Below are 12,874 nucleotides of genomic sequence, written 5' to 3' on the forward strand. Positions count from 1 at the left end.
AGGATGCCATGCCTAATGAGCACATCAACTTGTCCTGGTAGATCTTGCCCCTATGAGACAGTTGTGAGGGCTGAAGGTCCCCAACTTCCCACAGTTCCCTATGTCTCCTCCTCCCCTGTGTCCTTCCCAAGCAATCTGATATTCCGTTGTCATGCCTCTCTTCATACTGGGTCCTGGGAGGCCAGAGGGGAGGGGAACTGGTTGCAGGATGAATGGGAGATTTCCCCCCCCCCCGGCTTCTTCACCAGCCTGACTCATCTCTGCTTCTTGTCCCCTATCTTCTTCATTCTCCTCTTCTACCTCTGATTCTGCACTGCTCTCTGCCACAGCCTCTTCCTGCTCACCAAACCCTGTTACCTCTTCAGCTTCTGACACCTTCTCCACCCAGTCTGCTCCCTCTGACCACTTGTCCCACCACCCATCCCCTGGCTCTAAGCCAGGCATCCCCAAAGTTCGGCCCTCCAGATGTTTTGGACTACAATTCCCATCACCCCATCATCCCTGACCACTGGTCCTGTTAGCTAGGGATCATGGGAGTTGTAGGCCAAAACATCTGGAGGGCCGCAGTTTGGGGATGCCTGCTCTAAGCCTTCTTCCCTTGGGGGTTGCCCAGCTGTTGTCTCCCACCACTCCTCTGTACCCAGCCAGTCCATGACATCAATACAAACAGACAGACACACAGTTTTGCCTGTCTTTTTGTCAAGAAGCTGAACTTGTTAACTCCAGAAGTAAGACACCAACAAGAGCAAAAAAAAGTACAATTTTCCTTGATTTCTTTCTTCTCTCAGAAATGCTACGAAGATAGGCCTTTTTAGTGTGGGTTAATTATTTAACACCAATCAAAAAATAGGTTGCCTTGTTGACTTTCTTGGGGATTTTTTAAAAGTTTTGGTTAGAGCAGGGGTCCCCAGACTTACCGCGCAGCGGGCCGGAGGGCGGGGGAGTGCGCGTCCGTGCGCATGCGCACACGCACACGGTCGGGGGAAAAATCGCCGAAAATCGCTTGTGCGCATGCGTATGGGCCTCCCCCGACCCGGAAGTGCATCGGAAATGACCTCTTCTGGGTCGGGAGAGGCCCATACGCATGCTCACAAAGGATTTTCGGCGATTTTTTGCCGATTTTTAAGATCGTCGCCGCGCCGCGCGCTGTAAGAGCGGGCGGCGGCAGCGGGCGGCGGGGGTCGTCGCGGGCTGGATTGGGAGGCCGATTGGGCCGCATCCGGCCCGGGGGCCGTAGTTTGGGGACCCCTGGGTTAGAGTGTTCTTTTCTGCTGCAGAACTGACCAGTGAAACTTTCAGTAAAGGCAACATTGCCATTAAGATACTTTGAACTAAGTTGTCAATGCAGACTTTGGTACTTTTGATGAAGATATAGATGAAGATGTTGACAGTCTGTAGAGGCTGTGAAAAAGGCAAACTCCATGTGCGGACTCCCTCCCCCCCCCTTTGGTCTTGGCACAACCGCAAAGAGGAGTAATTTTCTTTTAAAAAAAATGTTTACTACATAATCTGGGCATGAAGCTGGCACATCACTAACGATATTACTGGACGCCCTAAGCATGATCCCTGTTCTATACCCAGCAGAGCACAGGATCAGACTCTTTGGATACCTGCGAACTTCTGCAGTCTTATACAGCGGAACTGCACTCAAACAAGTTGTAGCAAGAATGCTTAGTGCACTGAAGATACCCACTGGCATATTTATTAAATTTGAAATTGTAGTCCTGTGGCTCTAATCAAATACTAAATCATCAAGACATCCTTAATCATCTCAGGTCTAATTTAATGTACCATGACTTATTGGTGTGATAAATAATCAAGTTATAATTGCTTTCACTTGAATACTCACTCCAAGTGAAAAATGTCAATGTTTAAATAATGTAAGAGGCCATCAATTAATTTCAGAGTCTGATTGATATTATGCTGGGCTGCTCAATAGCAATAAACACAAAGTGGGTACTATGTTTGCAGTACTAGTGTGAAGGGACATATATTTCTGTTTCTGCTCTGGGATCCAGCAGTGTGTGTGTGTGTGTGTGTGTGTGTGTGTGTGTGTGTGTGTGTATATATAGGGACAATAGCAGCCAGTACTGTACTCAGGAGACATCTGTATGTGGTTTTGAGCTTTGAAAAAGGATTTTTTTGGGGGGGATGATAGTACCTTTGGCATCTTGTTCCATCTGCTACAGTGTAACACAATAGTAATTTTCCAGGACCAATGACACAAAACATAGTTATGTGGACATTTTTTTTGAAGGTGCATGGGGCATAGCTGGATGCTGCAATTAGTTCACAACTGCAAGCCAGAAGTGAGGAATAATTGTAAGACCATAAAAGATACATCTACTTTATCTTTTCTTATTACAAGCAGGAGGAATGGATGCTGCAAGTTAGTGTGGTTTGTCAACTGGAAATTAACAATAATAATGCTACCAGTTAAAAGGAAACTGATTACGAGATGCACAGCTAAGTCCACAAAGGGTATACCCATTGAAACCAATGGACAAGTTAGTCATATCAATTGATATCCATAGGTCTGCTACTGGTATGACTTACTTGGCCTCAGCCCCCTGAGCATAATTTTTGGTGATGCAAATGGATCCTTGATAGCCCTCTAAAATGCACTTTAGTATGATTTAATGAATGAGCAGTATGATTATTTTGACCAGGGCGACTTTGGTTCAAATCCTACATCAGCCATGAAATTTGCAAAGCTTTCAGCAGAAAACGTGGAGGGTAGCATTTATGCTGCATTTTGCTCCTTCAAATGATGGCAGCATATAATTGCAAGAAAGAAATGCTGTTTTAAAGAGGGAGATGGCAAATAAAAAACAAGGGCCACAGTTCTCCTCATTATTTAAACTGCCTTCATTTGTGCAGAATTTCAGCAATGATTTAATGAGCTATAGTACAGAAAAGACTTGGTCCAGGCAGGGTTGACCAACATAGTGTATTAATAATGTTTGCATTTTATCTTAATCTTGAGAGATATGCTTTTAAAAAATCACCATCCCCTGTAATTTTGAACTCAGGTGGTTGAGTGCCTATTAGTTTTGAAATGAAACTGAGTCATCCAAAAATACATTAGTGGTTTCTTCATATTTCAAGGACTCCCTAGGCATGCAGAAGGCTAAAAAACCCTCAGAGCTGCCTGACCATAAGTAGAGTGTTTATAGAATGTTGATGGCAGATGAACAGAGAGGGGTGGGGGAATCTAAAGAAACCAGAAGGGAACTTTTTAAATTTTGACAACAGGTCTGAAAACAGATGTTTTACTTTACTCTTGAATGCCTTGTTCCCCCACCCCAATAATTTATTTCAATATACATTGGAAAGGTCAAACAGTAAAAAATCTGGCTGATTGACAGAGGTTAGGCAGACTGGGTGAGTCTTTCAATTAGGTCTATGGTTGAAAGCAGTTGGGACAAGGAATGTTCAGAAGTTTACTGTAATGAATAATACTCTTTCTATGGGACTGCTTTTAAAGACAGTACAGAAACTTCAGCAGATACAGAATGCAGCTGTTATGATGCTTGTCAGGGGGACAGGCATTTGAATCAATTCTATACCAGTTGCACTGGCTGCCTATTTGCTTCTGGCCTGCATTTGAAACACTTGTTTTGATTCTAATCAATTAACCCATTTCACTAATAACGCATGTGTTCTTATTAACCGCATGTGTAGCTCAATGCTTTTGAGATCTGGGTCAAATTAATAGATCTAAACGATTGACAATTAGCAGGCTGTTTATTACTATTATTAGAAACTGGCAAAAATATCCCAATAATTTTGAACTGGGGGTAGCCAAGACTATATTGCTGATAACACACTTATGCTTTTTAAAAAATCATACTGCCACTCGCAGCTAACAGGAACACGGAAATGATCAGTCTTTGGAGCCTCATAATTAGTATGTTGCTTATGTATTGATCTATTAATACAGCATGAGTTTAAAAGTGTAAAACCTCCTTTGCTTAATCTGATCAGTGATCCATCTAATGCAGAATTCTGTTTCACTCGTGGGGAGATCGATGCCTTTGGGAAGTTTATGTGAAGGACATTAAGGCAACAGACATAACCTGCTGTCTGTACTAACATCTTTATTCACTGCCTCTGAATTCAGGGATTCGGTTTTGTTATCATGGCTGATAGCTGTTGATAGAATAAGCAGCCATCACCTGTGTACTGCATCTTCTGGTAGAGAGTTGCTGTAGTAGCTAGGGTTGCCAGACTCAATAGTGGACAGGACTTCTGTGCCTTTAATTGCCCTGCTCTCTTTTGAGTCTGGAAACCTTAAAGAGAAACCAGAAGACCCTTTGCTTGGAAATTAAACAAAGGGTCTGCTGGTTTCTCTTTAAGGTTTCCAGACTCAAAAGAGAGCAGGGCAATTAAAGGCACAGAAGTCCTGTCCACTATTGAGTCTGGCAACCCTAGTAGTAGCCCTATATAAAAGGGCTCTAGCAGCCCGCAAGGATCACCAAAGCTCCAATCCTACCAAGGAGGGCAAAAACCAAAGATGGATGAACAGCAGAGTAGATGTGAGGTAAAAAAAACCCACACAACCCCCCCCCCTGAAATCCTTCTTCCTTTAAATGTACCCCTTTTTAACATTCCCTTTTCATCATGGGAGAAATTTAGACCAATTCCTGAGCTGGTCTAAATCTTCCGTGTCTTGAGGGTATGTCAGAGGACTGTGATGACTTTGGATTCTTTGGCTCCAAGATTTTTTCTGGTCCTTCCCTTGCACAGTCCCATCATGCCCCCTTTCTGGCCCTACTGATGTCGTGGCTCTACATAGCTTGTGCTGGGATATCAGGCGTTCCCATGTTGGTGGGGAGTCGGGATCCAACCTTGGCTCTCCCTCTTCAGCGTTGGAAAGGGAGATCCAATGTATCCTATGGGCCCCTGAGATGCTCTCTCAGGGGTAATGAGATTACTCCCTAAATCTACTACATGTTTCTGAACCATTATTGCCCAGGTTATGAAAAACACCCACTGCACTCACATCAATTTTCAACATGTGCTATATGCTGAATGCAGAAAACAGAACCACCTGACTCCTAGATATGCCAGAAAAGAATGCACCGAGGTAAGGAAATGCATATGTATTTTGGCTGTCAAGCACATCAAAAATTAAGCTGATTAATTATAGAAGCTTTAGCAAACTAATTAACCACTACAATTATCATAAATTATAATGTGCAAAATAAAATTATTTCAAAGACCAAATGAAGTTCCTTTGCAAAGAACAAGAGCCAACTGTTATGGGGCCAATCTGGAAGGCCACAGGCTTATTGATCTACAGAAAACATTGACATGATACCCACAAGGAGGATTCTAACAGGCCAAATGATTCTTACTAAAAATACTGCTTTGACAGGAACAGGAGAAAGCATAGTGGCAACAAACCCTTTTTATAAAATGGAAATTCAAATCTCTTGTGAGAATAGCAAAAACAAGCACAGAGAAGAGGTGTAAGGAAAAACAAAAATAAGGTCCCAAGTTCTGCTAATCAGGGAGGCACCATTGCTCAGTTTTGGAACATGTTTTGCATACAGAAGATAATGGCAACCTCAGCTAAAAAGGACCCAGCAGATCAGGCCTCTGTCTGAAACATTATAGTACTGCTGACAGATGATGCTAACTGTACTGAGATAGACACACCAATGGTTTGACTCAGTATAATTGACATCATCTCCACCAATGCATAAAGAAACTGCCTATTACCTAATGCAGCTTTTACTTTGATATTTACATTGTGGGCTGATGGTTAAATATGTGAACATATCCCTACAGGAAGATAGATATGCTTCTCTTCGGGCACCTCTGCTGTTGGAGGCAAGGTGGGTAACTGCTGGGAGAGGGATTTCCCAGTGATGGTACTCCAGTTAGGAATGCTTTTTCAAGAGAGGTTCTCTTGACACTTGCCTTATTCATTTGGCAGCAGGTAAACATATTATTATTATTATTATTAATTATTATTATTTCCCTAGGCCCTTTAAAGTCAACTTTACCCCTGCTGTTGTACCCAGGGTGGCGGGATTCACCGGGGCAGCAGATCCCAATGTTGATCATTCTTCCACCCTTATTCCTGATGTAGATCTTCCCTCACCCCTTCTTCCTTGGTGGGGAGGGGAGGCATTTGGGGCTCCACCTCAGGTGTCTTGGGCCAGCCCTGGTTTTACCTGACACTGCCTTTTTAGTTTTGGGCTGGCGAGTTCTCCAATGCTCTGCTGGACCCCTGGGGTCCCCACTCGACCAAGGGGGTTTTCGGGGTGGGGTGGGGCTAGCCCTGGCATACACCCCCAGAGCCCTGACACCCAGAACAGTGTTGTCCTTTACTCGGATAACACGGAGCGCACCACCATTTCCTCCGCAGCGAACCGGAAGTCCTTCGGTCAGCATTCTTAATAAACTACAGTTCTCATGACGCTTTGGAGGAAGCCATGGGTGTTAAATTGAGTGCTTTAAATGTAGCACATGCTCCACATCAGGGAGCTATGGGTCGTTTACAACAGTCTCCACGTCTCTTGTCCTTTCTCCGCCTTTTTAAACTTTAAAAGAAACTTATATTTGTACATTGTTTTCAGAGCAGTTTATTTTCATGAAAGTCAGCCTACATTTGCAATTACACACAGAAATAAAAATGTGCAAATTTGTGTTGTGGGTCTGCGCTGCAAGTCTTTTAAAGACCCCTGATTACTGCCTGATAAAGAAAGGATCTTATGGAAAACACCTCTTCCTGAGACTCTGGAGAGCTACCATTCAGCACAGACAATACAGGCCTGCATTGTCTGACTGAGTATACAGTAGCTTTGTGAGATGATTTGAATGAAAATAAAATTGGCCGTTTCATGCTGTTTGAGCTTTGGTATGATACTCTTTTATTAATCTGAAAAAAAAGTCATGTGCTTCTGTCAGGAGGACAGTGTTAGCAGGCCTCCCTTGGAGACAAACATCTGCATCATTACACCAGCTGTCAGAACAATTGGATGCCATGCAGGAAAACTACGTGTCACTGTGCCTCATGCAGTGGGGATGATGACTCATTAACAATCCCAAACCTGCAATGAACTAAATCTCATTTAGCTCTCTGTGGAGCTATGACATTTTTAATTACAAAACATACCACAAGAGGATATGGGGGGGGGGAATATAAAGGTCACCTAATAAAATGTTTCTTTGAGAGTGTGAAGAAGAGAAAATTAGACTTATCTTCCCATATTTTTGGGGGGATGAATATTAATTATAGTTAATTTCAAACCTTATATTTGGAATTAAATATCCTGGAAAAAGCATTGCATCTCAACCAAGGAGAGATGAAGTGCTTCCAAATACAAGGATTTAAGATACTGATATGGATTTCTGCTTTGCACATCTGCCTATCTGCATCCATCTCAGTGTGCTTCCATACCAGATCTGTACTTTGCCTTCACTGACTTCACTGTGAGCTGTGGAGGGAAGGAGGAACAGGGTGCTGAATGGGATGCAATGGGATGCAATGGGGCATTTCACTAAGAAATCCCTCAGCAGCCCAAGAACAAGCGTCTGATTCTGATCATGATTTCTTTAGGGAAGAACAAAGATCCTGGTTTGGATAATAATAATATAATAATTTATTATTTATACCCCGCCCATCTGGCTGGGTTTCCCCAGCCACTCTGGGCGGCTTCCAACAAAATATTAAAAATACATTAAAACACCAGTCATTAAAAACTTCCCTAAACAGGGCTGCCTTCAGATGACTTATAAATGTTAGATAGTTGTTTATTTCTTCGACATCTGATGGGAGGGCATCCCACAGGGCAGGCACTACTACCAAGAAGCCCCTCTGCCTGGTTCCCTGTAACTTCACTTCTCGCAGTGAGGGAACCGCCAGAAGGCCTTTGGAGCTGGACTGGTGTTATGTGTCTTTGGACAACATGGTATGCCAAGGTTTGTGGTTTGTTGCTCCTGCTTGTGCTATGGGAGGAGTGAAGCAGCAGGGGTGGACTTTTGGTCTTTCAAATGTCAGTGGTGCTCTGTGTGAGCGCAAAATTCAGCACCCCTCACCTTCCGTTCTGCTCAGTTCACTACATCATAGTTGTGACACCCTGCGGTGCCCCTTGGGCTCGGTGCCCAGTGGAGCAGAACTGGTCATGCTGCCCTAAATCCGCCTCTGGAAGCAAGAGCAACATGGCAGCATAATTTCTCACAGCAAGCCATGGTTTATGGCTTATTGCAACGTGTGAACACGGCCTACCAATGCAATCCTATGCATACTACTCAGACAGCAGTCATATTGAGTTCAGTGAGGCTGGCTTTCAGGTAAGCATATATAGGATTGCAGCCTATGCCCAGTGCTCATCTTCTGTGCAACACCCAGTCACTTTTAATAGGCTTTTCCCCCCTCAAGAGATGTTTCCCAGTGGACTTTGCTAACAGCGGGAATATAAATACGTAGGATGACCAGTGCACTGCAGAGCATCTCCACTGTCAGCTGCAATTTTGCTCAACAGTGGATGAAGATGAATAGCACTATGTGCTTTAAGTCTAGGATTTTGTAGAACTAGCTATAGTACCGCACGGCAAAGCAGAAATTTGCAACAACCTGCAAGCAAAGGAAACAGGTAGGCAAGGTCCATAAACAAATCTTACATAACAAACATGCCTTACATAACTAAAAATAACTGTGTCAATAACTGAACTGAATCAGCATCTCCAAATGTGGATTGTTCCTTAGAATTTAAGGGACTGACAAGCACATCAATATCTTACCATTTGCTAGTCAAGCTTTCTGTATTCATTCCTCCCCACAACCGTTAGTTGTCTCATCCCCTCCTAAGGGTCATCTAAGCAATCGGGCATAGCTGAAAGTATGTACATTGCTGGTGGCCCAACATTTTCTCCCCCTGCAATTGATTTTTATCTTAGAGTCAATAGGGGACATCTGATTACACATCAGTCCTTTGATGTGACTCTGGATTCTGAGGTATTAACATTTGTAGCATCACTGAAAGCAGCACAAAATTGTGTTTCACTAGCAGTCGTTTTAGAGCTCCTGCAGTGAAGTCATCAGGATGTAGCAACCGAAATAGGCTTAACAAAGCCTCTTCTTCAGTAAATCTTGGGTTGCTTAGCCGGCTCTTCGAATTAATGACAGCAATCTGACGCATGAAAAAGGCAACCCATACCTAAAAGTTCTGATTCATACTATTCAGGGCTTTGTGGCAGCAATGCCAGGGAACCGCTGGTTGTGAAAGAAAATACAGTACTTAAGTTTGTCATTTGGCAAAAATTACATTTAGTGCCCTACTTGAGCTATAGCAAATGTTATCATTATACTAAATGGATGCAGAAATACCAGCTTGTGTGGCTTTTTACACCATGCATCCTAGCTGCCAAAAAACATGATGCACAAAGGGGACAGCATTTTTCCATCGCCATCCCTGTTTCCAGTCAAGTCTCCTGCAAAGATTCAGGTTCTATCAAGAGAAGGGTGTTCTCTATTGCTTTGGAAGACAGGTCACAATTGTGATGATTACCCAGCTGATGTGAAGGCATGGCCAATCCAAAACACCCCCAATTTATGTTGACTGCCTCCTCTCAACTTCCCCTTCCTTGTGAAAGTGATACAGTTCAGTGGTAGAGCATTTGCTTTGCATGCAGAACATCTCAGGTTCAACCCCCATGCATCTGCTGATAGGGCTGGGAGAGACCCACAAACAAAATCCTGCAGCTGCTACTAGTGAAGACAATGCTGAGCTAGACGGCCCCAATAATCTGACTCGGAATAAGGCACCTTCCATGCTCCCAATGCCCAAGCAAGAAGATCTCTAAGAGATGCAGTTTAATTTTCAGCCTGGGAGGAAGGGTAACTTCCCAGTCACCACTGAGCAAGTTCAGCCTCTTTCTTTTAAGTCTCCTGGATCAAAGTGGTGTCTTGTGAAACCATGGGGAGGAGAAAGTACCCAATAGTGCAGATGGAACCTGTTTTTTGTTTTTGTTTTATACAAAGTCATGTGGAGGAAGATTTAGGGAAGGCAAGGAATAAATCCCTCCATGTTGCAATCCCAGTAACAATCCATTTCCCTCAGCTGTAAGCTAATTCAATATAAAGCAGACGTTGTTGCATGCAAGATATTAAGCATGGCATATACCTCTGATCCTTAAAATGCAATGGTGATACAAGACCAGATATATTTTTGGGCTTAGCAGGCACAGGATCTAATCAGATTTCTAGAGAAAATTAGTGAGCCTAGCTGAGCGAGATTTATATTATTAACACAAAATAAAATAAAATAAAAACATTTCATGCTTGGGTGACATCTATTATTGCTGAGGCTTTCCCAATTTATCTTTTGCAATAGCTTACATGTCTTCTCCCTAAACCCTGGTGAGGAGCAGATCCCTTCTGAACTACAGATGCAAAATATAAGCCACATTCACCTAAACCACGTTTTAGGTCTACATACATGAGGCGGAATGAGTCTGAGAAAAGCCTCAGACTTGCATGCTCCTTCCTCAGTCCCCTGTCCTCCCACTTAGCTGAGGACTTTGCGAGTATTCAGCAACACTTTACATTGATTGGCTTGTCATTGCGCATGAATGAGGGTTTATAATCTATCAACCATGTTTTGAAGTCGGCTTGCTTTTGAAAATGACCAGTGTTTGATACGCAGTTAATTATAGACTATAATCTCTGGTTCACACACAAGAAACTGAGATTAGCGGGAAAGTGAAAGTAAACATTGGCAAACTCCTTCTCTTGGCCAGATGGGAGTGTGCAAGCCTGAGGCTTAACTTGGTTTCATGATATACATGTGGCTGCTTTGAACCAGAGGTTCAAAAAGCAGTGCAGGGCTGCATGAAAGCTATTTTGCAAACATCTTCCTCTTTGAACCTCTGGTTGCAATCAATGAGAAGGAAACAGGTTGGTGTAATAAATGGGTTTATCCCTCAATTGAGGTGTGTGTGTGTTAGGGGAATAGAAGCATCCATCACTTTTCCTGATGCCTCCCCGTGCCTTTTTGCCCTCTGTGATGTTGGACAGGCACCAACTACAGATCTTTTCACAGCTTCATGGAGGAGTCATAGAAGGTCAAACCTCCTTCTCTGGAAGCATGTCTCAGGGAGGGAGACACAATGAATCTATGGTGCCCCAAACACCCTCCCAGGGACCATAGGATTGCAGCCTGAATCTTTATTTCTTACTAATGGAAACTGAAATAGTGATAGTTCAGTGATGGACAAATTTCAAGAGATAGCACGATGAAGTTGTTAGTTGTGAGTGTGTAGAGCAGGGGTCAGCAAGGTTTACCTCACCTAGGCGGGTTCACTCCCGCGGAGATCGCTCCATGCACTGGATCATGTCTGTGCAGATGCAATTTCCAGCGTCTGCGCGATTTCCAGCGCCGCGGAAGTGAGTCCCTGCTCCGCACTGCGCTGGTTTAGCGCACCACGTGGGGACTCGCCGAGTGGGCGGCTTGGTTCGGAGGCAGCTTGTGGGCTGTTTAAATGCCCCCCGTGGCTGCTTGTGGCCCATGGGCTGCAGGTTGCCGATCCCTGGTGTAGAGGATGGGTTGTTTAATTTCATCCCTTGTAAATGAATCAAAGCCTATTTTATGAGACATATTGACTGTGTAACAAAATCAGTGTTCTTAACACACTGATTTGTGGGGACAGATATCTGTAGAGCAAGTAATGGACATTTTGGGATGCTACCTTCTAAATATTCCTCCACCATGGCTGAGATTATTGCAAGGCACCAATCAATGCCTCAGTAAGCGTAGACATTTAAAGAAAGTGAAAGCATCCTTTCTTTCACCATGTGGTTTCTTTTCAGCCTTAGGCTATGTACACATCCACAGTTTAAAATGAAGCAAGGTCATTGTGCACCCCCACCCACATTTCAAGTAGTATTTGCAGGTGGTTGTACACATCAGAGAGGGACTGGGGATGTCAACACCCAATGTGCATTATCTGTTGGGTCTTCCTGCCCCTGCAGTCCTCTCCCCCCACCTCCAATTCCTATTTCTGAAGCTGTCATCCATGCATGTGCAACGGCTACCTCAAATGTACATACCTCAGCTTAACTCCACAGCGGATGTGCCTTAAAATTTCCTTTAGGATTTAAGCTGCTTTGGGAGAAAATGCACCCAGGAGCAGTTTTTCTCCATAAACTACAGAAGAGCTCTGCATTGTGGGTAGCATCACAAGTACGCAGATTCAAAAGCCTGTGGCAGGAGTGCACTGGAGCCAGACTTATTTCAAACCCCTTGTCATTTTCTTGTAGTAGGAGTGAATGAGTTTCCAAAAATCAAGATCTTCTCATGGTGTAACAGTCGCTCAGCAGTCGTAACTAATCAAGAGTTGATAACCTGAACATACTTTAGTGCAGCTATGCAATCACTTAAGAGGTTCATCTGTTTCTTCACTGTGAGCTAATTTTCTCTGTTTCTGGAACAGTAGTTTCTTTTTAAGACATACAAGACTAGCCAGAGGGATCATGTTAGGTACTTGGCATAAATATCAATCTATTTCTTCAGAATTCAGCAATAACTGGTTAAACATATAATTATAAGCTCTTTAGGCTGCCGCCTTATACCTAATCACCTGGAAGGAAACATAATTGAACTCAATTACACTTACTTCTGAGTAGACATATGTAGGATCGAACTGTTAAAGTGAACTTAATTTTCTTGCTATTAATAGGGGTGCGGAGGTCAGCTGTCACTAAACAATAGCCCGTAAGAGCTTTTGTCGGCCATTATTCACTGTCTTGTCAAAGTCCAGCTAGATAGCTTTTAGTTCATTCAACCGATAGTGAATCATAGTCTAAGTAATTTTCTGCTTTCCTGAATTTTGCACCTGTTACAAAGGACTGCATGTTGGC

The 12,874-nt window shown here is 43.4% G+C and overlaps 1 protein-coding gene across 2 annotated transcripts in view; it reads right to left on the reverse strand.

Moving 5' to 3' along the window:
- The window catches only part of LIN7A (lin-7 cell polarity scaffold A), a 37,664-nt gene that overhangs the window by 11,834 nt on the left and 12,956 nt on the right, over nt 1-12,874 (reverse strand). The window lies entirely within an intron of this gene.

The sequence above is a fragment of the Zootoca vivipara genome, chromosome 9 (genome assembly GCF_965207765.1).
Source record: "Zootoca vivipara chromosome 9, rZooViv2.hap1.1, whole genome shotgun sequence".
Lineage (NCBI taxonomy): Eukaryota > Metazoa > Chordata > Lepidosauria > Squamata > Lacertidae > Zootoca > Zootoca vivipara.